A 25,000-nucleotide genomic window follows, 5' to 3' on the forward strand; every position below is an offset into this window, starting at 1 on the left:
TCCTCTTCTTCTTCTATATTTTCCAACAGCTTGTCTTCGCTTTTTTTTCTTGTGTTCTGATTATATTTTTTCTTATTTTTCTGTCTTTGCACGCTTCCTTAACCCGTTTACCGGTTACAAGAGGCAGTAGTGAAGGTGTATGTGTCTTTATAATGATTTGGTGGTTCCTTTCGTTCCTTTTTACAAACACTACGTTCTTTTCCTCTCTTACCTCTCGTTGCTGCTTCTCGTGGTTCTGAGGTACATTGGTTTTACTTCTGCGTCTCTCCTGCTGCTGCTGCTGCTTTTCTTCTCGTCACAGCTGCTGCCTCTCCTGCATCTTGTTTTGCTGCTGCTGCTGTTCTTGTTGTTGTTGTTGTTGTTGTTGTTGTTGTTCTTTTTTCTTCTTTTTTTGTTTTTGTTCTTGTTCTTGTTTCTTCTTCTTCTTCTTCTTCTTCTTCTTCTTCTTCTTCTTCTTCTTCTTCTTCTTCTTCTTCTTCTTCTTCTTCTGCTTTACTTTTACTGTGTTTGCACCTTCACCTCCTTCTCCTTATTGACTTTCTCTCTCTACATTTTCCCCCTTCTCCTCCTCCTCCTCCTCCTCCTCCTCCTCCTCCTCCTCCTCCTCCTTCTACTCCTCCTCCTCCTTCTTGTCCTCCTCCTCCTCCTCCTGCTTCTCCTCCTCCTCCTCCTCCTCCTCCTCCTCCTGCCTCCTCCTCCTCCTCCTCCTCCTCCTCCTCCTCCTCCTCTTCTTCTTCTTCTCACGTCCTCGTTTTCTTGCTTTCCTTCTCCTCGTAAGTTCTCGAAATATTCCTTGTGAAGTTACTAATAAACTGGTGACCTTGACCGAGTTAAATTGAGGCGAACCCCGTAGTCACGATCCCTTGTGCTTGCTCTCTCTCTCTCTCTCTCTCTCTCTCTCTCTCTCTCTCTCTCTCTCTCTCTCTCTCTCTCTCTCTCTATTCTTGCATTATGTCATGATTTCTGTGTCTTGTTCCTTTTTTTTGTATAATTTTCTGAAATGTGCACGTTTATGTAATTATCCTGTTGGAGGTTAATGAGAGAGAGAGAGGGAGAGAGAGAGAGAGAGAGAGAGAGAGAGAGAGAGAGAGAGAGAGAGAGAACAGGTGTTGGGCTCACGCTAATATCATCACAAGGCAAGTCCTGACCTGTTCCTTATTTCCTTTTTTTTCCTCCTCCTCCTCCTTTTCCTCCTCCTCCTCCTCCTCCTCCTCCTCCTCCTCCTCCTCCTCCTCCTCCTCCTCCTCCTCCTCCTCCTTCTCCTCCTCCTCCTCCTCCTCCTCTTTGTTTCCCCTCCGTTCTCATTATTCTCCAATATATCTCCTTCTCCTCACTAACACCCTTTTCCCCATTACTCTTCCTTGTGTCCTTGTTCCTCCTTCTTCCCCTCTTTCTTCTCTCCCTCCCTCTCTCTCCCTCCTTCCCTCCCAGCTTCCCTTTCCTCCATACTTCCCGATCGCCTTCCCGTTAGACAAAGACTCTTTCTTCTCACATCTGAAACTGAATCTTGTTTAAAATCGTGAGAAATAAATAAAACACTGGCGTAACAGCATATCTTAAAGTGACTCCGGGTATTATTTCTTAGTTTGTGTGTCGTGCTTGTGAGAGAGAGAGAGAGAGAGAGAGAGAGAGAGAGAGAGAGAGGGACTGCAAACGGTATCGGCTTCTTTGCTTTTCATGTTGTTCTCTCTGTCTCTCTCTCTCTCTCTCTCTCTCTCTCTCTCTCTCTCTCTCTCTCATTTTGCTTAATTCTTGCGGTTTAATTCTTCCAAAGGGCAAAAATAATTATAGTTATGCATTTCCATTTTGATTTTAGACTCATTACAAGTCATTTTCATCATTTGTTTTTCTTTTTCTCTTTCTTCCTCTTCATTCTCTTTTTTCCCCTTCCTTCTCTTCTCTCTTCCTCTTCCTTCTCTTCTTTCTTCCTCTTCCTTCTCCTCTTTCTTCTTCTTCTCTGCTTCCTCAGCGGACACCTTCCATCCTTATAGATCAACACGTTTCTTGGTAACTGTTCTCTCTATATATATTTATCCTCCTCCTCCTCCTCCTCCTCCTCCTCCTCCTCCTCCTCCTCCTCCTCCTCCTCCTCCTCCTCCTCCTCCTCCTCCTCCTCCTTCTTCTTCTTCTTCTTCCTCCCTCCAGTTCCCGCCAATTCCTCTTTTCGTGAGCCTTCCCGCCCTTGGAAATTTGCAGCCCCTCACATTGGTTTTGCATAATAGCGAGCTGATTTGCATACAGTCAGCAAGGGAGGCCTGAGGGTTGGTAGGGAAAGGGAGCCTAGTATCTCTCTCTCTCTCTCTCTCTCTCTCTCTCTCTCTCTCTCTCTCTCTCTCTCTCTCTCTCTCTCTCTCTCTCTCTCTCTCTCTCTCTCTCTCTCGGTTTCGGTCTCGGTCTCTCATTTATTATTTTTTGCTTTTGCACTTTGTTTTCTTTTCAAATTTCTCGTCATTCTGTTTTCTTTTTGTTCCTCTTTTTCTTGTCTCTTTTTCGTTTGTCTTCTTTTTCTTTTTTTTTTTGGGGGGGGCGGGGTTGTCGGGGGGCCGGGGTATCACATAATGCTGTTTTTGTTGAGTGCAGATTTCGTGGATTCGTGTTCTGAACGTATTTTTTAAGAGAGACGTTTCTGCCACCGTCGCGTTACATCACTCCGGGCCAACTCTCTCTCTCTCTCTCTCTCTCTCTCTCTCTCTCTCTCTCTCTCTCTCTGGTTGCAATTGTTGTGGTTTTCTACTTTTTTTTCTCCATTTTCTTTGTTTTCTTAATATTTCTTTGGTAATTATTTCTTTCTTGCGATTTCATTTCTTTTATTTTGATGCGTCATTGTGGATTATGTATTGTGTTGGGTTAGTTACACACACACACACACACACACACACACACACACACACACACACACACACACACACACACACACACACACACACACACACACACACCTCAACCACAACACTTAAGGTATCACAACAAGTTAATAACGCGGCCAATTATCTCCTGCAACTCTGATTACCTATAATTAGCTCCCAGTAGCCCCGTCACCCTTGTTCCCGGGGGCTGCAGGGTTGCTTTTCCTCCATCCTCTCTTAATTAGACGCTTATTTTCCATCTTAAGTCACATCAGTTTCAATATATTCAGGACGTCTTTCTCTTTCTCTCTCTCTCTCTCTCTCTCTCTCTCTCTCTCTCTCTCTCTCTCTCTCTCTCTCTCTCTCTCTCTCTCTCTCTCTCTCTCGTTCTCACTCCAACTCACTCCCTGTCTCACATCTACGCACTTTCCACCCCTTCTCCACCTCAGCCCAGCCTCTGTGACCCAACCAGCGTGTTTGCCCTGCCAGGTAATGCCAGCTTTACGCCTTATCCGCTTCCTTAATGAATGACTTGGCTCGACCCCCTCAGTCTACGGCACTAAAGGGGCTGGGGGGTATTTCTGCTCGTCATCACCGCTGCACCCTTGTCTCTTCACGTGATGGAAGGTCTTGGTGCTCCTGATGGGCTTGTTTATGTGTAGTTTGCCCAGTGTTCGCGTCTGTCAGTGTTATTTTCATCTCTTGTTCTTTTTTCTCTCTTTGGTGTGGAAGGAAGGCTGTGTATGGAGGGAGTGAGGCAAGACTGATAAAAATTCTGTGTGATCAGCATGTCTCAAGGGTCCTTGGATGTTGTCTCCCTTCACAGAGCTTGAAGTTATCTGCAGAGGAGGAAGGGGAGGAGGAAGAGGAAGATAGGGAGATCAGATCCTTTGTTGTTGTGGACAGTCAGGATTCAGAAATTTTATGTTTCTCCTCCATCATTTTTTTTCTTTCTTTATCCATTTCTTCCACAATCAAGCTCCACCGCCATCATGCTCTTAGTCAACCTTGTAATATATATTTTTTTTCATTATTACCTCTCTCTCTCTCTCTCTCTCTCTCTCTCTCTCTCTCTCTCTCTCTCTCTCTCTCTCTCTCTCTCTCTCTCTCTCTCTCTCTCTCTCTCTCTCTCTCTCTCTCTCTCTCTCTCTCTCTCTCTCTCTCTCTCTTGCCCTCCTTGTCATCTTTCTCCCTCTCCCTCCCGTCACTTCTCCCCGTTCTCTCCCTTCACTGTCACATTCTCACTTTCTCTCTCATTTTTCTCGCCGGCGTCCACTCCAGAAGTCCTCACTATTGTATGTATCAAGATCTCGCTGACTGACTTTATGGTATTTTTAACCTTCTTATCTGTATTATTGTTCTCATTTTTCCTCGATTTCTTCCTGCACTTATCTCTCTCTTTCTCTTTTTTTTTCTCGTTCTCTCCTTGATTTCTTATTCTCGCTTTTCTTTTCTTTCGTATTCAGTCTTCATTATTTTTTTTCTGGAGGGTGTTCGTTTGATTTTTTTTATTGTTATTCTTATTTTTTCCTCCTTCATCGTTATCATTATCGTCTTTTTCTTCCTACTTCATTTTTTTTTATTCACCACCACCACCACCACCACCACCACCACCACCTTATACTCCTCCTCATTCACAAAATCGCCTCATTTTAATCCCACACTTAACCCCTTGACTACCATGACGAGTATCCTTATTCATTCTGCTTACTATTTGGTGATTTCGTACAGCGCCAAAAACTTCATGTGAGGGGATTAAGATAGTGAAAACTGTGGCCATTAATATTCTGACCTCCATAAACTGTTCCTAATGTCAATAGAATAGTCTAATCGTGCACAAATCTCGAGGTAAAAAAAATGTGTCCCAGTATTGAAGAGGTTAACTTTCCTTCTCAGTTTCCCCACAATGGACAAACTCGTGTGCTCTGCAAATCTTACTAAGCTCCCTGATACTTTGCAACTGTCTTCCTTCCGTGACACTTTTGGCCGTATTTAGAAACGTCTTCTCCTCTCACTACGACAATTTTCCAAGACCATAGAGACAACTAGCCTAGATTTCAAGACAGTTTCTCCTTATAATAAACAATAAATCTTACCAATCTGTCACTAGAGCCATAAAAATACTCTTAAAAACACGAGTATCTTCAGCTGGAACCTTTAGAAAGCAGTGAGGGTGAGAGAGCAAAGCGTTTAGAAATACGGACATCTCGCTCACCAAACACTCCCAGGCAGGCTCTTGTAATCCCACGCTGTGTTGGATAGAAGTCGATTCACTTAGTATTTTTTTGTTTTTACTGCTCTTGAATCCTGATATTTATTTGTACCTTCACGCGACATTATCTGGTGTTGAGAGGATTAACTGAGGACAGGTAAATGTTTCATACCTGCTAGAGAGAGAGAGAGAGAGAGAGAGAGAGAGGGAGAGGGAGGGAGAATTCTGCCAAGTGTCGTTACTCGTTTCTTTATTTACCTGAGAGATGCCTCGTTAGCCAGGTGTAAAATCTCAATTATCTTGCCCCATAAACCCTTCTTCGGGGGACTTTGAAGTAGACAGGAGGAGGACGAGGAGGAGGAGGAAAAAAAAGTAACAACGGTGATGATGTTGATGAGGTTGAGTAGGAGTATGAGGAGTTAGAGGATGAGGAGGAGGAGGAGGAGGAAGAAGAGGAGGAAAAAAGTAAGAGAAAAATATGAATTGGAGGACATTAAAATGGGAAAGAAAATAAACAAAATTAGAAAATAAACCTATAATTGTAAAGATAGAAGAACCACGAATTCAAACTGCGTATAGAAAGGAAACTAATAAACATAATTGATAAAAAGAGAAAAATAAGAAGCAATCACCAATTATGGCCCGTATGGGGATCGAACCCACGACATCCGCGTTATTAGCACGGCGCTCTAACCAACTGAGCTAACAGGCCGAACCCACGACATCCGCGTTATTAGCACGGCGCTCTAACCAACTGAGCTAACAGGCCCGTACTTAAAATCAACACAGTGATAAAAACCCGACCTTTTACCCATATTTACCCTCGCCCTGGCAGTTGTTGACAAGCATTACCTTAGACACAAATAATAAAAACAGCTAAAGAAAGGGAGAGGCTACAGGATAAGCCAACGAAAGGCAAACCATCGATAAATTATTTCCTCCCAGCTCTTAATGTCCCTGGTTCGGCATCATTAGTGAGAGATCAGGGCCCAGGTGAAGGGAGTCGCCGGCAGCTCTCCTCACCATTGCCAGGACATCCTCTGTATCACCGACTGTTGACGCTTATACTGTTTTATGTCCTTTGCCTCGCAGTGGTGTTGGTTTATAGCTTAGTGTGCGTCTGTAGGAGGAGGAGCAGGTGTAGGAGGGAGAGGAAGAGGAGGAGAAGGAGGAGTAGGAGGGCGAGAAAGATCAGGAGGAAGCCGAGAATAGGAGATAAATGGTTAATACAATGATTTAATGCGAGAAAGGGAAAGGTAAATAGAAATTTGAGATGAGATGGGTTAAGAGGTGAAGAATAATAAGTTTGACGAAGAATTGATTGAGAAAGAGAAACGAATTATTGCAGAAATTGTCAGAAATTATACCTGTATATATTTTTTTTTGTTACGTCCATCAAGATAAGTGGTGCTCAGTAATCATTCTTCATATTCGACAATGAGAGTAATTTAAGGAGGGGAAGATATATTGGTGTACAAATGGACGAACAGATTAGTTGATGTATTAATAAGGATAAAATGAATACGACAAAAGCAAACAAGAAGCAAAGATCCAAACCATTAATTGGAGTGTTTATCGTGTTTAAAAATATGAGGTGACTGATTGAAGGAAAGAAACTAAATGAGAGTACAAATGTAGCAGTTGATAGATTAGTGAGGCGGGGCACGCAGAGAAATGTTCGGAGGATGTAGCCAATAATTAGAGTGTTTATCATATTTTGAAGTTACTGAGAGGGATAAAAAAAGAAAAAACTTGTCATCACATGTTCAACACACACACACACACACACACACACACACACACACACACACGTAGCTATATTTACGTTATTTTGTACCTAACTATTCCTGTTCTTATAAACGATGTAAAAAAATGCATTGAACAGCAAAATATACCATTAAAGAGAGAGAGAGAGAGAGAGAGAGAGAGAGAGAGAGAGAGAGAGAGAGTCTGTATGTTAATTTTTATCTGATGAGTAAATGACAATGAAAATAAAAATGTCCTGTCCCATAAAAATAATTACTGTAGTTACCCATTTAGCTTCGTTTTCTGTGAGGTAGCAGGTCACCCACTAATCCTCGTTAAACTCCCCTTGTCCCATTTTCTTTTATTCCTGTCTCAGTTAATCATCATTCCTGCTGTTATCATATCTTACTTCCATCTCCTTATTCATTGCCTCCACTCCTCACTTCTTTCCTCTCCTGTCTCTTTATTTTCCTCTTCTCTGTTTCTCGTTTCCATAATTCAGTTTTTCCTTCATTTACATTATATCATACTTCAATTCTGTTCTTAATCCTCTATTTCATCTTATCTTTCTTCCTAATTTTCCTCTAAAGTGTAACCAAGACTCCTCGCTCTCTGTCGCTCGTTCTCTCGCTCTTATTCTAATTTCATCGTTCTTGCTAACTTTCTCACTCTTTCCGGCCATTATCCCTCATTATCACTCATCATCAAGCATCGCCCCTCCCCTCTTTCCCTCACCGCCTCCCCCTTCCTAAGTATATATTATTATGGTCATAGCTTCCCACTCGCCTCAAGATAACCGCTTGCTGTCATATTTCTCATGTTCCTGTATTATTTTCGTCTTATTCGTCTTCATTATTACCATCGCAGTAATATATTTTTTTTTTCATATATATTAGCAACAGCACGTGCCTAATTGTGTGTATGTGTAGGTATGTATATGTGTGTGTGTGTGTGTGTGTGTGTGTGTGTGTGTGTGTGTGTCAGTGCGCGCATGTGTATTTTTGTGGTAGGTGTCTGTCTTCCCGCGTGGACATAACGACTTAACATACTCCATTAAGAACATTATATACTTCAGAAAAAAAAGGAAAGAAAAAAATTGAAGAAAAAGAAGCCACATTGTGAAAAGAACGTCAGAGAGAGAGAGAGAGAGAGAGAGAGAGAGAGAGAGAGAGAGAGAGAGAGAGAGAGAGAGAGAGACACATTGCCAGCTAGATATTATTAATCCTCTACTATTAATCCAGCACACTATACTATCAGGTCTCACTAATAAGCCCACCTGATCATTATTCCTCTTTACTCCCACGCTGTTCCCTCCACTACACCAAATCCTTGCCCTTCTACTTCATCCTCCAACTTTTCTTCCTCTAATATCCCTCCCTCCGTCCCCCACACTTCCCCCCTCCACCCTGTTCTCGTTTAGATAGTTTTAGAGATGGATTCCCTGGAGAAGGAAGTAAATCGGTCAAATTTATGGCCTCTAATCAGAGTCAATTAAGAACAGCGTTAGGTAGTGCATGGAAATTTCTCTCACTCATGAACAGGTGCAGGATGGCATTACCTGACTGGCTATTGTTTGTGATGAGTTCCCTGGTGGATAGAATGAGTTCCTGGGGCGGTGGAGGCTGCGTGATGGATGTGTGTGTGTGTGTGTGTGTGTGTGTGTGTGTGTGTGTGTGTTCTACTGATTGTATCTTTTCATAATTTTATAGATTTCGTTTCTTATCTCGCTTTTGCATGTTAATTTTAACAAATATTTTACGATATCTACATATTTTCTTGGTTTTCTTGCAGGGACGTGTAAACGCGTATTTCCTCTTATCTATGAGCACTTCTAGTTTAAAAATATATATGTTGCTTCAGTTTGCGCGTATCGTTGAACTCCTGAGCGTCTTCGAAACAGTGAACCAAACATGTGAGACTTCCCTTCCTCTACACATGGAAGCCACCGTGTTGTCTTGATTATGTGCTTTATTTTTCTACCTTTTCCGTGTGTCCATGGTGAAGGAGGACTACCAAGGCCCTACCCAGAGGCAGTTCAGCACCACCCTATAGCAAGAGTAAGTGGCCAATGAGCTTGTATTGGTGATTAGTCAAAGATCTTGTAAATCATTCACCCGCCAACTCAGTGAGGCTGCCCGGCTGGGAGAGTTGTCGGGCCAGTAATAAGCAACACCATTTTTTGCTCTTTGGTGTATAATTCATAAGCCTGTGAATTTACTGAACCTCTTCGCTCCTAAGTAAAGGGAATGGTGGCCAAAATGGTGCGCTTAATGCTTAGGGACACGGAATGCAGCGTGTGTGGCGGTGATTGTGGCGGCGGTGCGCTGTGCTTGAGCTGCTGACCGCCTCCCTGCCTCCTGTCTCTTGCCTCCCTGTTTCTGCCCTCCTTCCTCCTTGCCTCGCCCACAATGCACTGCTGTTAAAAGTCTCCTCGGTATATTAGAGGTGTTTCTGAAATATTTCCTTAAACACATGCATCAGCCGTTACTTACTCATCACTGCCACATCCATCACCGCTAGACCTGTCTCGCCAACACCACTCCATTCCTGTCCATGTCACCACCACCACCTCCAGCGCCACCACCTACCTTCCCTCCATCACCACACCCTTCATCTCCAGCACAGTGACCCACGCTGCATCATAACCATCTCTCGTTCCATAAGACACTATATGAGGCATGTGAAATTAAGGAAACTGAGGTCAATTAATGAGGTTTTGTAATTAACTCTTTATTTGTGGTGAATTGCTGGCTTTACTTGGTGTTTGAGAGCTGTGTCGTGTCTCCAGCCTGAGTAGTAACGATGATGATGATGATGATGATGATGATGGTGATGATGGTGATTCGAGTGAAAAAAAAAATACAATCTTAATCACCATTACTCATACAGTGACCCATCTTTACTCCCCCCTCTTCACCCCTCCACCCCCGTCCACTTCACCCTTCACACTCTCTCCTTGTATGGAACTCAACGTCTAGATAAAAATGCCTCAAGCCCAAATTACTCTTCACACTAATTACAGAAGGTCTAATTGCCTTGTTTACCGGCGGGCCTCTGGTTACCATCTAGCCCTCCCTCTCCATCTTTTTTCAGCATTTACATCATTCTTAAGTACGATAATTGGGTTACCATTAGTGTCACATGTCCAAAATGCAGGTCATGGTTGTAGAAGAAGGCAACCACCTCACACTCACCCTCCATTTACTCTTCCTCCACCTCTTCCACACAACACTGCACCCCCCATCTCCATCCTCCTCTTAGGCGCCACCACCACCACCACCACCACCGCCGCCACATCCTGTCTGCCTCTCCCTCTTGGACAATGAAGGTTCTAATATTTATCTGACTACCTATCGTTATCTTTATCTATCAATTTAAGTACCTTGTCATATATGTATTTTCCTCATAGCTTATTCTCTTTTTTTCTTTTTCCTTTTGGCTTTATATTTTTTTCTCCCTGCTTGTTAGTTGTTCCTGTATGTGTGTGTGTGTGTGTGTGTGTGTTTGTGTGTGTGTGTGTTTTCTAGGAGTGGTGTTGCCTGGCTTTCTTTTATTTATGGTTTTATTTATTTTTTTTATTATCCTCTTCGTCTTCGTTATGTCTCTCTCTGGTCGTCTGTCACTGTCCGGCATTACGCACCTGCGAGATTTATTTGGCACATTAGGTTGTCAGAAATGATCAGCTGGGTTACTTTTAGCTTCGTTGGTATTGTTGTTGTTGTGGTTGTTTTTTTTTTTTTACTTTTCACTGCTACAATACATACTATCATTATATTTCTATTACCACTACAACAACAATAACTACTACTACTACTACTACAACTGCTACTACTACTATCATCACCACCACCTGTGTTACACCTGCCATCACACCACATACTTATATTCCATGCATTTACCTGTCTATCTACCTCTCGTGTCCATCTATTAAATTGTCTATGCCTATCATAATATTAATGTACCTGCTTGTATATGAATTAGTCTGCGTCTATCTATCTATCTATCTATCTCTTCTATCTTAATACATATTCATTTACCTGTCTGTCTACCTATCCATCTACCTGCTTGTCTGTCTCCCACTTAGCGGTCCATGTATGCCTAATATTATGCAAAGTATTTGGATGTTTTCGGCTCTCCATTTACTTCGGCGCTGCATCTTTTTCCTGCCGCTATTTTTCCCGCCTCCTTATTGGTGCGTGTGGTGGAGGCAGCCGAGAGGAAAGTGGGTCAGGTGGAGGGGGAGGGGCGGAGTGGAGCGAGGGGTAAAGGGGAGGGGACGGGAAGTGGGAAGAAACTGGTAAGGTGGAGATACAAAACGGGAGTTGTAGAAAAGGTGGAGGTTTTGTTGTGTGTGTGGTGGTGGTGGTGGTGGTACTACTGGTACTACTACTACTACTACTACTACTACTACTACTACTATGTCAAATTATACGTCTCATGTGTATCGTGTAAATGTTCAGATAATCAGATTAACGATAAAAAAGATAAAAAAAACAGTGAGTAGTATTGATAAATGCATGAATCCGGTTATGCATCCTGATTATATTCTTTTTTTTTATTTATTTATTTGTGTGTTTGTGTGTAACTTTTTTAGTCTTCAGCCTTTATTTATATATATGATGAATGTTTAACTACCATCTCTGTTGACACGACACAGCACAACACACACACACACACACACACACACACACACACACACACACACACACACACACACACACGATCGAATTTCTATTTTAACACTTTTTTTTGTGTGTGTGTGTGTGTGTGAGCTTGATGTTTGCTACGAAAATGGCGACGGACTAGATAAGATAGATTTCAATTATAATCTTCTTAATATTCACATTTAATCCCTAAGTGCATCAAAATCTTATCTGTGTTCTCGCCTCGGCTGTTTATTTTTCTGACACACCCCGTTCATCTGTCATAACTCGTTGTTTTCAATTTGGCTTCCTCGCAACGTTGGCGTTTTATATTATTGCGCGTCGACGAGAGAGAGAGAGAGAGAGAGAGAGAGAGAGAGAGAGACAAAGACACTATACCTTTCAAAATAACATCAGTATCCCTTGACATTTTTACCAATTCTCTCACATTCCTCTCCTTAACCCCTTCAGTACCATGCCTCGCTTCCAAATTCATTCTGCTTACTGTTTAGTGTTTTTATGCAGCTTCGGAAACTTATGTGGAGGATTTAAATAGTAAAGACTGGGGCCATTAATCTTCTGACCTCCATAGATCCTTCCTAATTCAAATGAAATCGTCCAATCTTACCTAAAAATCATGGTAGAAAAAAATTGATCTTTATATTTAAGTGTTGTCTCTTTCCACCTTAAATAAAAAAAAATAGTGTCAAAAATCCACAGGAAGAAGAAAAACTATAAGAAACAATGCAGAAAAAAATAGGGTAGCTCTTCTCTTGCTTCTTCTCTTGTCTCGTCTTCTTTCTTCCGTCCCCGTACCACCTCCTTTCCCTCCCCACCTTCCCCTCCCTCCCCTCGTGAAGCATTACTTTCACTCTTGGCGTAAAAGAAGGGTGTGGGGAGGGAAGGGGAGGAAGAGGGGAGGAGAGGGAAGAGATAGCAGAGGGTGTATTGAGGTTATAGTTGGAGAGGAGAGAATGTGGGGTGGTGTTGAAGGAGAAAGCAAAGCACAGAGAGAGAGAGAGAGAGAGAGAGAGAGAGAGAGAGAGAGAGAGAGAGAGAGAGAGAGAGAGAGAGAGAGAGAGAGAGAGAGAGAGAGATTGTCATTACTAGTATTACCAACAATATTAACATCACGTTCTCGTCAATATATATAAAGGTCTTTTAATCACGAGAAAACAAGACAATTTATCATCTTGCATTAGTCTTTTTTTCTCCTCCTCTCGTCCCGTATTTGTAAAGAGGAGGTAAATATCATTCCCTTTAAGGATACGCGGAGGGGGAAGAGGGAGAGAAGAGGAGACGGGGAGGAAGGAAGGGGAAGGAGAGTGGTAGAAAAAGTAACCCAGGAATGGAGATTGGGAAGGACGAGAAAACTGGATTATAGTGTGTCTACTTTAAAGTGGCTCCTGAGTCTCGGTTTGAGTGGTGTCCCAGGCATTTGCTCCCTAGTTTTGGGCTTTTCATCTTTGTAGAGAGCCAGTACTCAAGTGGGTCTTTTTTATCTTTTCTTTTGCCCTTGGTTGGCCCTTTTCATACATAAAAAAAAAAAAATGCGTGATTGTCAAAAACCATGAGCTATCCTTGTAATGAGTGCGTTGATCAACAGAAAACAAGTATTATTCACATCAAATCAATGACGTTTTCAATAACCTACAAGATGTTTTAAATCCAGCAGCCATTTTCGAGTAGACAGACTACAGTAGTGTTGTAATATTTTGTTAGTGAGTTCTTCCTTTTCCTCTACATCCCTTTAGTCTAGGTGTTTGCTTACCCTCAGTCAGCCTCTCTTTCTTTTCACCCTGTTCTCTTCTTTTCCTCGTTTCTGGGGCAATATATTTTTTTTATTAATTTCTTTCCTTTCCATTCTTTTTTCTTTTATCCCTTTGCAGTGTGATAAGAATAAGAAAACATTAATCTCCCATTTATCTTCCTTCACTCTTGTCTTTTTTGCTTTCTTCGTTACTGTGACAACTCTTAATCCTTCAATAGTTTTTTTTTTCTTATTCATTCGTTTCCTTTCCTTTCCTTTTTTTATCCCTTTGCAGTGAAGACAAAACTAAGAAAAATACATTAGTCTTCCATTTCTCTTCCTTCATTTTCATCTTTTTCGCTTTCTTCGTTACTGTGACAACTCTTAATCCTTTCTAGTCATTCCTTTCCTTTCCTTCCTTCGTGGTGTACACAATAATAAAAGAAAATATATAAAGTGTAGTAAGACATATTTAACCCTTTCAGTAATGGGACGCGTTCCCATATTCATTCGACTTACTATTTGTGATGATTTTAAACTGCTTCAGAGACTTATGCAGGGATTGAAATAATGAAGACTCTACCCAGTAATCTTCTGACCTCCATAGACTCTTCCTAATGTAAATGAAATCGTCTGATCACACCAAAAAATCATGATAAAAATGCGTCCCAGTACTGAAGGGGTTAACCGCTAGTGAAGGGAAGGGAAGAGAATGACGATAAAATGAAGGGAATGGTAGTTAAGAGGAACGTGTCAGTAACAGTCTCTTTGGGGCCCCACTTGAGTGTCTTCTCAGGATCCACGTGGGCCTCGCTAATTAACAGGTAGATGCCCCGGCAGGTAATGGAGACGTTTTCAGTTAATGAGGCGTCGTCTCTTGCCTCTTACCTGGGGTGGAAGGAAAGTAGATCTACGTCTGTGTCTTTCTCGTTATGAATATTTTTACCTTTTTTTTCTTTTTCTTTATAAATTATCAGAAGTGTTTCATTTTTTGTCGTATTTTAGATGTGGTGTTTTCAGGATATAATGTCACTGTTGTTGCTTTGTTGTCTGTTTGTCTTATCGCAAATACTCGTAACTGTTAGCTCTGGTAAAGCGAATTGTTAAGTGGAGGCCATTAAGGGGAGAGAGAGAGAGAGAGAGAGAGAGAGAGAGAGAGAGAGAGAGATGCATACATACATACATACATACATACATAAATGGACAAGCAAGTAGGCACACACACACACAAACACACACACACACAAACACACACACACACACACACACACACACACACACACACACACACACACACACACACACACACACACACACACACACACACACACACACAAGGACATATGCAGTCAGACAAACAGAGAAAGAGAGAGAAAAAAAGAAAAGACATCCACACAAAGAAAGAAAGAAAAGAAAGAAAGAGAAGAAAAGGAAGAAAGAAAATTGAAAGACGGAAAAGAAGAAAAACGAATAAGAGAATAAGAAAGAAATATCAGACACAGTTACGGGAAAGAAGACAAGGAACAATAAAGAAGAGAAGAGAATGTGTGATGCATCAGATTAGCCTCGGGCAGGAGAAGAAGAGGAGGAGGAGGAGGAGGAGGAGGAGGAGGAGGAAGAGAAGGAGGAGAAAGAAGAGGAGTAAGGAGGAAGAGGAGAAGAAGGAGGAAGAAAGAGGAGTAAAGAAGAGAGGTATAGAGGAGAAGAAGTGCAAGAGGTTTCCAATAGTGGTGATGATGGTGGTGGTGATGATGGTGGTATGGTGGTGATGGTGGTGGTAGCGTCGAAAAGCGGAACACCCTTCTTGTTTAGTGTGAAGAAGCGAGTAGTTCTGCTATTTTGTACTTTCACAGAGGAGGAGGAAGAGAGGAAGACCGAAGAAGGAACAATAATGACGGTGAAGGTGGGAGATTAAGAGTGGGGGAGGGAAAAAATAGACGAGGAGAGAGAGAGAGAGAGAGAGAGAGAAGAAAGGAATGCAGTGGAAGAGATACGAGACAGAATGAGATGAAGGAGTTTAAGGAAGATGAGGAAAGGAAGAAGAGGTTAATGCAAGAAGAGTTAAGAGGGCGAACAAGAAGAAGAAGAAGAAGAAGAAGAAGAATGAGGAGGAGGAAGAGGAGGAGGAGGAGGAGGAAAAGAGGATGATGAAAGAGGAGAATGCAGTCATGGAGATAGAAATAGGAAAAGAAAAAGAGAATGAGGTGAACGAAAATGATAAGAAGGAAGAATGATAAGTAGATAGGAGTAAAAGAGAAATGAAGGAGAATAGTAGAAAGATGGAAGAAATAGTAGAAGGGGAAGAGGAGTAAGAGAATGCGATTAGAGGTGAAGGAAGATGACAGGAGGAAGACACGAGTGATGGGAAGGTGACGGTGAAAATAATTATACTCCCCATAAAAGGCATTGTTGTAATTCCTGCGTTTTAAAAAAGGATCGTGATAGTTTTCTTTTATTTTTGAGTGAATGAGGAGACGTGCTTGCAAAATAACCTCATTAACTTTAAGGGGACGCCGTGGTACAGTGGAACCATGCTTGCTTTGGGGATCCGAGGGGTCTCCAAGCACACAGGTTCGAATCCTGTCCACGGTCCGAATGTAGGTTGGGCTTCCTCACTCAGGGCAACGGTTTCCTGGCGGGTGGGCTTTTAGATAGGAGGTACCCTAAAAAGTATCCCCTTTACCCCATAAATACCCGTGAAAAGCCCACATGGTGTAAACAAAAAAGATAAAAAAACCTTGGTGCATAAAATTAGGAAGGAGGTAGTTTACAGTTTGCCCCCTTGCGTCGATATATTGTTCTTATTATGTTGTTCAGACCTCGCTCTAATGAAGTCTATCTTGAAGTATCTGTAAATAAAGGATCCTAGAGTTTTTTTTTTCTTATATTTTTTCTTTTCTTTTTTTTCCTTCAGCTTCTCTCCACCACCACCACCAGTAAGTAAGTAAGTAAGTAGTTTGGTGTCAGTATTCTTTTTTTTTCATGTTACGTATTTTGAAGACGATAATAATTTACCTTAAAGTTGTTATGACACACCAAGTATTTTAAAGTAAGTAACACACGGTTCCTTGATGTATACGGAATAAATAAAGAGAATAGTATCTACATTTTATAATTGACAGTCATTACCCATCTGCCTTGTTATTAGATAGATTTACGCTGCCACAAAATCATATCGTATATTGCTGTACTGGTTAAGAAGCGCATTATCTTCCAGTATATTTGAAGAAGCGACCATTTTCACTTCAGAACTTCCTCTAATTGTGCTTGTGGGAAAGAGGACGTAGTCGTACCTCACATTTAAAGAAGAGCTCATTTTCAGTGCAAAAGCGTCTTAACTCCTTCAGTAGTGGGATACATTTTCACCTTCAGATTTGTGTACGATTAGACCATTTTATTGACAGTACGAAGGGTCTATGGATGTCAGAAGATTAATGGCCAGAGTCTTCACTATTTCAATCCCTCCCCCCTCATATAAGTTTCTGGAGATGTATAAAACCATCAAATAGTAAGAAGAGTGATTTATGGAAACGCGTCATGGTACTGATGGGGCTAAAATTGTGCCGGAGGAGAGGAGGAGGAGGAGGAGGAGGAGGTGGATGATTTACACATTTGGGAAAGTGTTGTGTTTACCTCCAGTCGTTTGGTTGTCGCCTGTTGAAGCGCCACCGTGAAGGCAGACGTCACTGTTGTTCGCATCGCTTGTCTAATCTCACCACGGTAATGTTTTGTTGCGTGTCGTCTTTGTGGTGACAGGAATCAGGTTCTTTATTCTTTTCCCCTTCCCTTCTTTCTTTCTTTCCACTCATATTCTACGCCCTCCATCCCTCCCCTCCCTTTCCTGTACCTCCCCTCCCCCCTCCAGCCTCGCCTTCCAGTTTCTTCCCCAGTGTGAATCCGTGTCTCCTCTTTCTCTTTCTCTCTCCATTTATAGTCTTTGTCCCCATTTCTTTCCAGCTCCTGTGTCTGTTGCTTTTCTTTGTGTCCACTCCCTTCCTCCAAGCCCTTGTCTGCCTCCCTATCTCCCTCCCACCTTCTCCCTTCTCCCTGTCCATCATCCTTCCTATCAACACTTACCCTACATCTCCACTGTCGCCTGTCACTCTCACTATCATCTTCACTACTCACCGTCTCATTTACTGCACCTCCATCCCTTCCTCTCCATTCCCCCCCTATCAAACATCTCTCTTCCTTTCCCCTTCACCGCGCTACAGCTCGAAACAAGGCGAACCTCACCCAGTCGCTTTCAGTCTCACCTACTTAGAGTCTCGCTGTGTGGGGGAGCAGGTGTTGGCTGGAGGGAGGTGCGTGGCGAGAGAGGTCGAAGAGAGGGAGTGTGGTGGGAGAGGGAGAAATTTCAGCCTTGTCCGAGTTCCTGCTTGAAGACGGACAAAAGTAGGGCGTGTCAGTATTTAGCGAGGCAGGAGTTTGTGTTAATGTTGCACTTCTTCTCTTTTTTATAAGTGTGTGTGTGTGTGTGTGTGTGTGTGTGTGTGTGTGTGTGTGTGTGTGTGAGAGAGAGAGAGAGAGAGAGAGAGAGAGAGAGAGAGAGAGAGAGAGAGAGAGAGAGAGAGAGAGAGAGAAAGGAAAATATTCTGAGCACCTCTCTAATACACTTAAACTATGAGTCAATGTCTTCTTGTTATCAATTAGAAAGACGAGAATTTTTAGATAGAAGGGAATGTGTGTGTGTGTGTGTGTGTGTGTGTGTGTGTGTGTGTGTGTGTGTGTGTGTGTGTGTGTGTGTGTGTGTGTGTGTGTGGGCTGCAGCGAGACATTTATTGCAAAAATGAAAGGCTGCGAGGAATAAATTACGCTTAATTACTTCAAAAATCTTGGCGCATTATACAAAAGCACAGTCTTAAGTGGAGAGAGAGAGAGAGAGAGAGAGAGAGAGAGAGAGAGAGAGAGAGAGGTGGGGGGGGTAAAGAAATCCAGTAAAAGTCACAAAAGATAAGTTTATGACCGAGTAAACGCAGAACTTGATTAATTTTGCAACTCTTTAAATGTTTATCGCTTGAGTAGATTATCTGGCTTTTATGAGAGGAAGATTTACAGCGGCGAGCTTCTGTAGGAAAAGGTTAAGAGCATACTGATCAACTCCAAGTGGCTGAGGAAATGTTTTATCGACGAATTAACACACAAAACATAGGTAGAGAGACTTCATGTATTTAGATTTTGGGAGGGAAAGAAAAAAAAAAAAAAAAGAAACAGTAAAAATTAACGTCAGAAAAGCGTGGAAGGAATGTGAGAAAGAGTTGCCTCAGTGCTCCCCAGTGCTCCCCTGCTCCCCTGCGGCAGATACATTTGTTCTTCTGCTGGCGCGGCGGGAGGTCTGAAGGAGTATTTCGCAAATATGACGTCTAGGTGGAGCAGGCTTCGTGTGTGTGTGTGTGTGTGTGTGTGTGTGTGTGTGTGTGTGTGTGTGTGTGTGTGTGTGTGTGTGTGTGTGTGTGTAGCCTCTTAACCCCCCACTGCTTTCCTTGTATTGTCTGCAGAGGGTTTCCACCACCACACCCGCCAGCACATGGAGAGTACCTATTCTTTATAATAATAATAATAATAATAATAATAATAATAATAATAATAAAAATAATCTTGGTAGTATATATTTATGTTATATATAGTAACAATAAGCATAGTCGTAATAGTAATAGATAGTAGTAGCAGTAGCAATGGTAGTAGCAGCAGCATCAGTAGCAGTAGTAGTTGGTCCCGTTAGTCAGGATAGTAGCAGTACTGTGGAAGTGCAATTTAATTAAGGAAAGAGCGTGAGGACGAGACAGCATTAGAGACAGAGAGAGAGAGAGAGAGAGAGAGAGAGAGAGAGAGAGAGAGAGAAAGGAACAAAAAGGAATTCCTGGAGCTGCAGTAATTTTTTCCAGTGTCAGTCTCGTCCACCACACGCTATATAGTCTCTCAGTCTCTCTCTCTCTCTCTCTCTCTCTCTCTCTCTCTCTCTCTCTCTCTCTCTCTCTCTCTACATTCCGTTTCTTTATTCTTTTTCCTCTCTAAATTCACCTCTGTTCTTCTTTCCACCCCCTAATCTCCCTTCATTCTCTCTCTCCTCCCCTCGATTCGTCTCTTCACCCCTCTTTTTTTTTTCCCTGTCTTCCCTTTCCCTTCTCCCTCCCAAGCTGTCATCCACTCGAGCGGAAATATCGTGAGCTGAGAAAGAGCCCGAGAGAACTTGACAGTGGATAAGAAACTAGATAAAAAATAACGGATAGAGGAAGTGTATATGGGGGACTTGAGAGAGAGAGAAAATTGGATATAGGGTTTGATATATGGAAATACCGTGCACGAAACTTGGTGACGTGATAAAAAAGGGAGAGAAAAAATAATGTTGTAGGGAATTACTGCTGGTGTTAGTGGTGTGGAGGGGGAAGAAATGGTGGTGGTGGTGGTGTGTGTGAGGAGTAATTGGGTTTGTTGTGCTAGGGATAAAGGAGAGGTGTGTGTGTGTGTGTGTGTGTGTATGTGTGTGTTGTGTTTTAAGTAGAAGATGAAGGAAAGGAGATGGATAGAAGGAGGGATGTGTTTCTGTTCTCTATTGGCAATGCATCTTCTTCATCCTCGTCCCATTTTTCGTCTTCTTCCTTCGTGAATTCACTTCCCGCATCATCTCCTGTCTCTGTCTTACTGTCTCTGCCTCTCTGTGTCTGTCTATCTCTCTGTCTCTGTCTCTGTGTCTGTCTCTGTCTCTATCTCACCTTATCTACATTCATGATTCCCCATTTTTTTCACGTTCATATCTCTCTCTCTCTCTCTCTCTCTCTCTCTCTCTCTCTCTCTCTCTCTCTCTCTCTCTCTCTCTCTCTCTCTCTCTCTCTCTCTCTCTCTCTCTCTCTCTCTCTCTCTCTCTCTCTCTCTCTCTCTCTCTCTCTCTCTCTTTTCCCCTTCCTTCAATCACAGCAGGTCACGAAAGGATACCTATAGGATATTATTCACTGATTCCTTCCATCACTCCAGACCTCACTCACTTTTCTCCCAAGCGTGGTCGTTCTTATCCTGCCTGTGTGTGGCGGGAGAGAGAGAGAGAGAGAGAGAGGCTCGTAAGAAAGAACTCGAGAAAGAGGGAAGAGAAGGAGGTAATGTGGGATGAAAGATATGCCTCAGTTGTCTTGATTGATTTTCTCTTTCTCTATATATATTTTGCTTATTTCATTACTGTTCCGCTTTTTTTTCTCTCTCTCTCTCTCTCTTTACGTTATTTTTTTTTTTTTTTTCGTGGTGTTCCTCATATTATTCAGTTCAAGTATTAAGTGTAAACTGAGAGGAAGATAGATAAGCCTTAGTTGTGTTGACTGAATTGGCTCCGTGTTCAATTTATTACCGTGCTTTTCAGTTGCCTTTCTTCTTTGCTGTCGAGTTATTCAATTAAGAGCTGGAGTAAGTTTGATAAGATGCACTTCACTTGTGCATATATTTCCCTTCAATGTGTGTTCAGCTTTGTTCATGATCGTAACGTTGAGGGGTTCATTTATTTTATCTTATTTTCCGTTCTCTCTTCTTTCTCTGTCCGCTGCGCTGTCCAGTTGTGTGTAAATGGTCGTCGCGTTGTGGCTCATTTGTTTCTCAGGTTTCGTGTGTTTTAGGTCAGTGTAGGTTTTCTTGCAGGTGACTGACTAATGACGCGTTACCTCGGCTCGCTCTGCCTGGCCTGCCTCTATCTGTGTTTCTCGCCCTGTGTTCATTACCAGTGGTTGGCCGGTGCTTTCACAACACTTAACTCGTAGATCCTTAGTTCCACCACAGTGACTCCATGTGAGCAGTTCATTCACTCCTGTCTTCAGTTGTATTTCGTCACTTCTCTTTGTTTGTTCCTCCTTTTTTCTGCCATTTTTCTGGTAAAGTTTTACTCGTGTTGACGTTTTTCCGTTAATTTATTTATAGTTTGCTTTCACACTCGACTGCACTCCCAGTTTATGTGGTTTTGCATTGCGTACTAAATAAGGCGGTGAGGAATGGAGACGTTAGTGTGCGTGGAGTCTCTCAAAAGAATCCTGCTTCACGATTACAACTCTGGGAAAAAGATTACGAAGGATGATGATCAATAATAGACACTTCGGTCCTCTTTAGACAGATGGACTTATTATTATTATTTTTTTTTTTTTTACCGTGCACTAAATACTGACAGAGGGAAGTCATCAGCGGGGAGGTGGATGAAGAACTAACGAGTGTAACATTCTTGGGGATCATGACACTGGCCACGGGAAGGGCAGAGAGAGCTATACATTCCTTCGTTTATTCCACTGAAAAGATTATTCCTTCATTTCTTCATTTCCTTTTACCAATAACAACAAATTTATGAGTAACTTGAAATTGTTTAGAGGACTTTTACTGGCTACATCTTAGAGAGAGAGAGAGTAAAAGAGGGAGATGGAGAGAAGGGAGAGGGAGATCTTTGCCACAATGGGATTAAAGTCTTTACATTTTGAAGCTGGAAAATCCCATTGGAGGTTCGATCGCCAGCCGCCAGCACAGCCACAGCCGCCTCGCTTGTAAGAGGATTACATGTCAAATCCAACCTGTTTTCAGAAGCCATTTATATATCCAATGGACGCGATAACCTTTCCCTCGTGACGACCCGGTTCTCTCTCTCTCTCTCTCTCTCTCTCTCTCTCTCTCTCTCTCTCTCTCTCTCTCTCTCTCTCTCTCTCTCTCTCTCTCTCTCTCTCTCTCTCTCTCTCTCTCTCAGCAACTTGCAAATTCTGCTTTAAATCCGCTACTTTCCTGATCGTTCCTCCTCCTCCTCCTCCTTCTTGTGATCCATTTTCTTCCTATTCACCAAAATTCCCATCCCCCACCCTTCTCACCCATCTCTCTCTCTCTCTCTCTCTCTCTCTCTCTCTCTCTCTCTCTCTCTCTCTCTCTCTCTCTCTCCGAAGGTTATTGTGACCGACGGCGGCAGTGTCAATAAATTCCTGAGCGTGTTGAGGAGATCGTGATAAGATGGACGGATGGAAGAGAAGGAGGAGGAGGAGGAGGAGGAGGAGGAGGAGGAGGAAGAAGAAGAAGAGAAAGAAGAAGAAACAAGAGGAGAAATTAAAAGCAGAGGTAGAGATGTTTTTCTTGGCTTGTCTACCTCTTCACTTCATCTCAGCGCCTTCATATCCTCCTCCTCCTCCTCCTCCTCCTCCTCCTCCTCCTCTTCCCAGGTCACATTCTGGTTGAACCGGTCATACGGGGTCACGGCCTCATTACTTCACCACTTCTCTTTCAAGGTCAGGCTTTCCTAGGTCAGAGTAAATAGAATTAGATAACACATGATGCACAGGCGAGAGAGAGAGAGAGAGAGAGAGAGAGAGAGAGAGAGAGAGAGACTACGTAACTTAAGTAATGTTGTTATTTAACCTAATTTTATATCCTCCTCATCAACCTCCTCCTCCTCCTCCTCCTCCTCCTCCTCCTCCTCCTCCTCCTCCTCCTCCTCCTCCTCCTCCTCTTCCTCCTCCTGCGTCAAGTCCAAGAGAAGAAAGAGGAGAGGAGGAAGATATAGATAGGAGGAAGAAGGAAAGATGAAGAGAGGAGAGCAAGAGAAAGGATGTTTAATTACCCCCACCACCACCACCACCACCACCACCACCACAACCTTCAACACCCTTCTCCCACCCACGCCCATGGACAAAACCGGGAGGAGGAGGAGGAGGAGGAGGAGGAGGAGGGGAATGATGATAGCGGGTCGTCACGGAGAGTTCCTTGATAACAGGATAACCTCGGTGTGATAGCAAGTTACTTTGTTCCTCGTCGTGGGAGCACTGAGGTCAGGAATCCAGGGCGGGGGTGGGAGGGGGCGTGAGGGTGGCTGGCAGGAGGGGGGGGCTGGGCGGAACGGGAGGAGCGGGAGAGCTGGGAGGTGGAGCAGGGTTGTAGTAATAATAAGTAAAGTAAGTTAAAAGTGAGGAAGTAATTGGCAGTCAGTTTAAAGTAAGGAGATGATTTAGGCAGCGTCGTGGTGGTGGCGGTGGTGCCGGTGGTGGTGGTAGCGTGAGTGACGGTGGGGGATTGCCGAGAGGGGAAGTGATTGTGTTGGCAGCTCCGCGATTTTCATTTAGTCTGTGGCTTGGCTTGGCTTTTTTTTTTTATAGTTTATCGTGTCTTCTCTTCTTTTTTTAGTTCCTCTCGTTTTTAGTTTCTTCTTTTCTCTTATCTTCTCTCTCTTCTTTTCCTTCTCTTCTTCTCTTTTCTCTCTTTTCTTTTCTTTTCTTCTCTTCTCTTCTCATTTCTTCTCTTCTCTTCTCTTCTCTTTTCTTCTCTTCTCAACTCTACTCTTCTCTTTTCTTCTCTTCTACTCTCCTCTCCTCTCCTCTCCTCATCTCTTGTTTCCTCTCCTCTCCTCTCCTCTCTTCTCCTCTCCTCTCCTCACCTCTTCTTTCCTCTCCTCTCCTCTTGTTTCCTCTCCTCTCCTCTTGTTTCCTCTCCTCTCCTCTTCTTTCCTCTCCTCTCCTCTCCTCTCTCTCCATTGTAGTTTAGTAAACTCCTCTCCTGTCTCTCCTCTGTATTCCTATGTATTTCCACCTCCCACCTCCTTTCCATACTCAAACTCTGGTTAGCGTTTTCCTTGAGTGTGTGTTAAATTTTCTTACACTTAAAACGCAGGTGAAATTGTACCCACTACCTCTCTTAACACCTGGAAACTCACTAAACTATACAGTAATACAAAGTTAAACTCCATCCTTCCCACACACCAGTTAACAAAGAGAGGAAGAGAAACAGAAAAAAGAGAAAAGAGGGAGGGAAAAGTGGTTAATTATCCTGCCATTCAAGTTGTAACTCATCATTAGCTGTGAGTTGATGGTGGTGTTATTGTGTGTAATGGTTGCCTTGACACCTGTATGCAAATGACCACCAACACCGCCCACATGCCTGCTTACCTGCGTTGAAAAGCCGCCTCGCTTCATGACCTCATCAGCCACCTGGCCTCTATAACCTTATTTATCTGTAGTAATCTCTCACTCAAGCCTTGGGAATTTTTCATAGACCACCCCTCTCCTCCTCCTCCTCCTCCTCGTCTTAGTCCATTCTACTCCTCCTTCTCCCTTTCTCCTCCTCTCTCCCTCGCCTCATAACCTTCTTATTCTATCTCTTCTCTTTTTTTTTTCTCTCTCGTTTTCTCAGTCACATATATTTAGCTCTCTTTTATTTAGCACCGTCTGTCATTCATCTGGTGTTACTGATGTGTGTTGTATTTCTCTCTCTCTCTCTCTCTCTCTCTCTCTCTCTCTCTCTCTCTCTCTCTCTCTCTCTCTCTCTCTCTCTCTCTCTCTCTCTCTCTCTCTCTCTCTCTCTCTCTCTCGTGCTCTCTTGACCATTGATTTTTATTTTTCATTTCATTTTGTCTTTTTTACGTTAGTTTATATTTACATTCACTTCCATTTTTTGTTCGAATGTCGATTAAAGGAAGGTTTTTGGTTCTTGAGCACGCACGACTTCTCTCTCTCTCTCTCTCTCTCTCTCTCTCTCTCTCTCTCTCTCTCTCTCTCTCTCTCTCTCTCTCTCTCTCTCTCTCTCTCTCTCTCTCTCTCTCTCTCTCTCACACACAGATTCCTACACATGGTTTTTTTCGTGTCCGGGAGATAAAATGCTTCACACAGCGGGACAGGTGGCGAGCGAGGCGCACCACCCACCTGTAATTACGAAGGCAGGTGAGGGAAGGAACAGGTGTGAAGAGGAGAGGCAAATAAGTGAATCAGGAGCAAGGAGACTATAAGATGAGCAGAGTGAGAGAGAGAGAGAGAGAGAGAGAGAGAGAGAGAGAGAGAGGAGAGGAGAGGTGGGGTTATTAAATATTGTCTTATTC

The 25,000-nt window shown here is 42.9% G+C and overlaps 1 protein-coding gene and 1 non-coding gene across 2 annotated transcripts in view; both read right to left on the reverse strand.

Annotated features, from left to right (window-relative positions):
* The window catches only part of LOC123499537 (Krueppel-like factor 2), a 229,841-nt gene that overhangs the window by 16,461 nt on the left and 188,380 nt on the right, over nucleotides 1-25,000 (reverse strand). The window lies entirely within an intron of this gene.
* On the reverse strand, nucleotides 5,697-5,770 carry Trnai-aau. The gene has a single exon. It is a non-coding gene; the product is annotated as a tRNA-Ile (tRNA).

This window comes from Portunus trituberculatus, chromosome 50, assembly GCF_017591435.1.
Source record: "Portunus trituberculatus isolate SZX2019 chromosome 50, ASM1759143v1, whole genome shotgun sequence".
In the NCBI taxonomy this organism is placed as follows: domain Eukaryota; kingdom Metazoa; phylum Arthropoda; class Malacostraca; order Decapoda; family Portunidae; genus Portunus; species Portunus trituberculatus.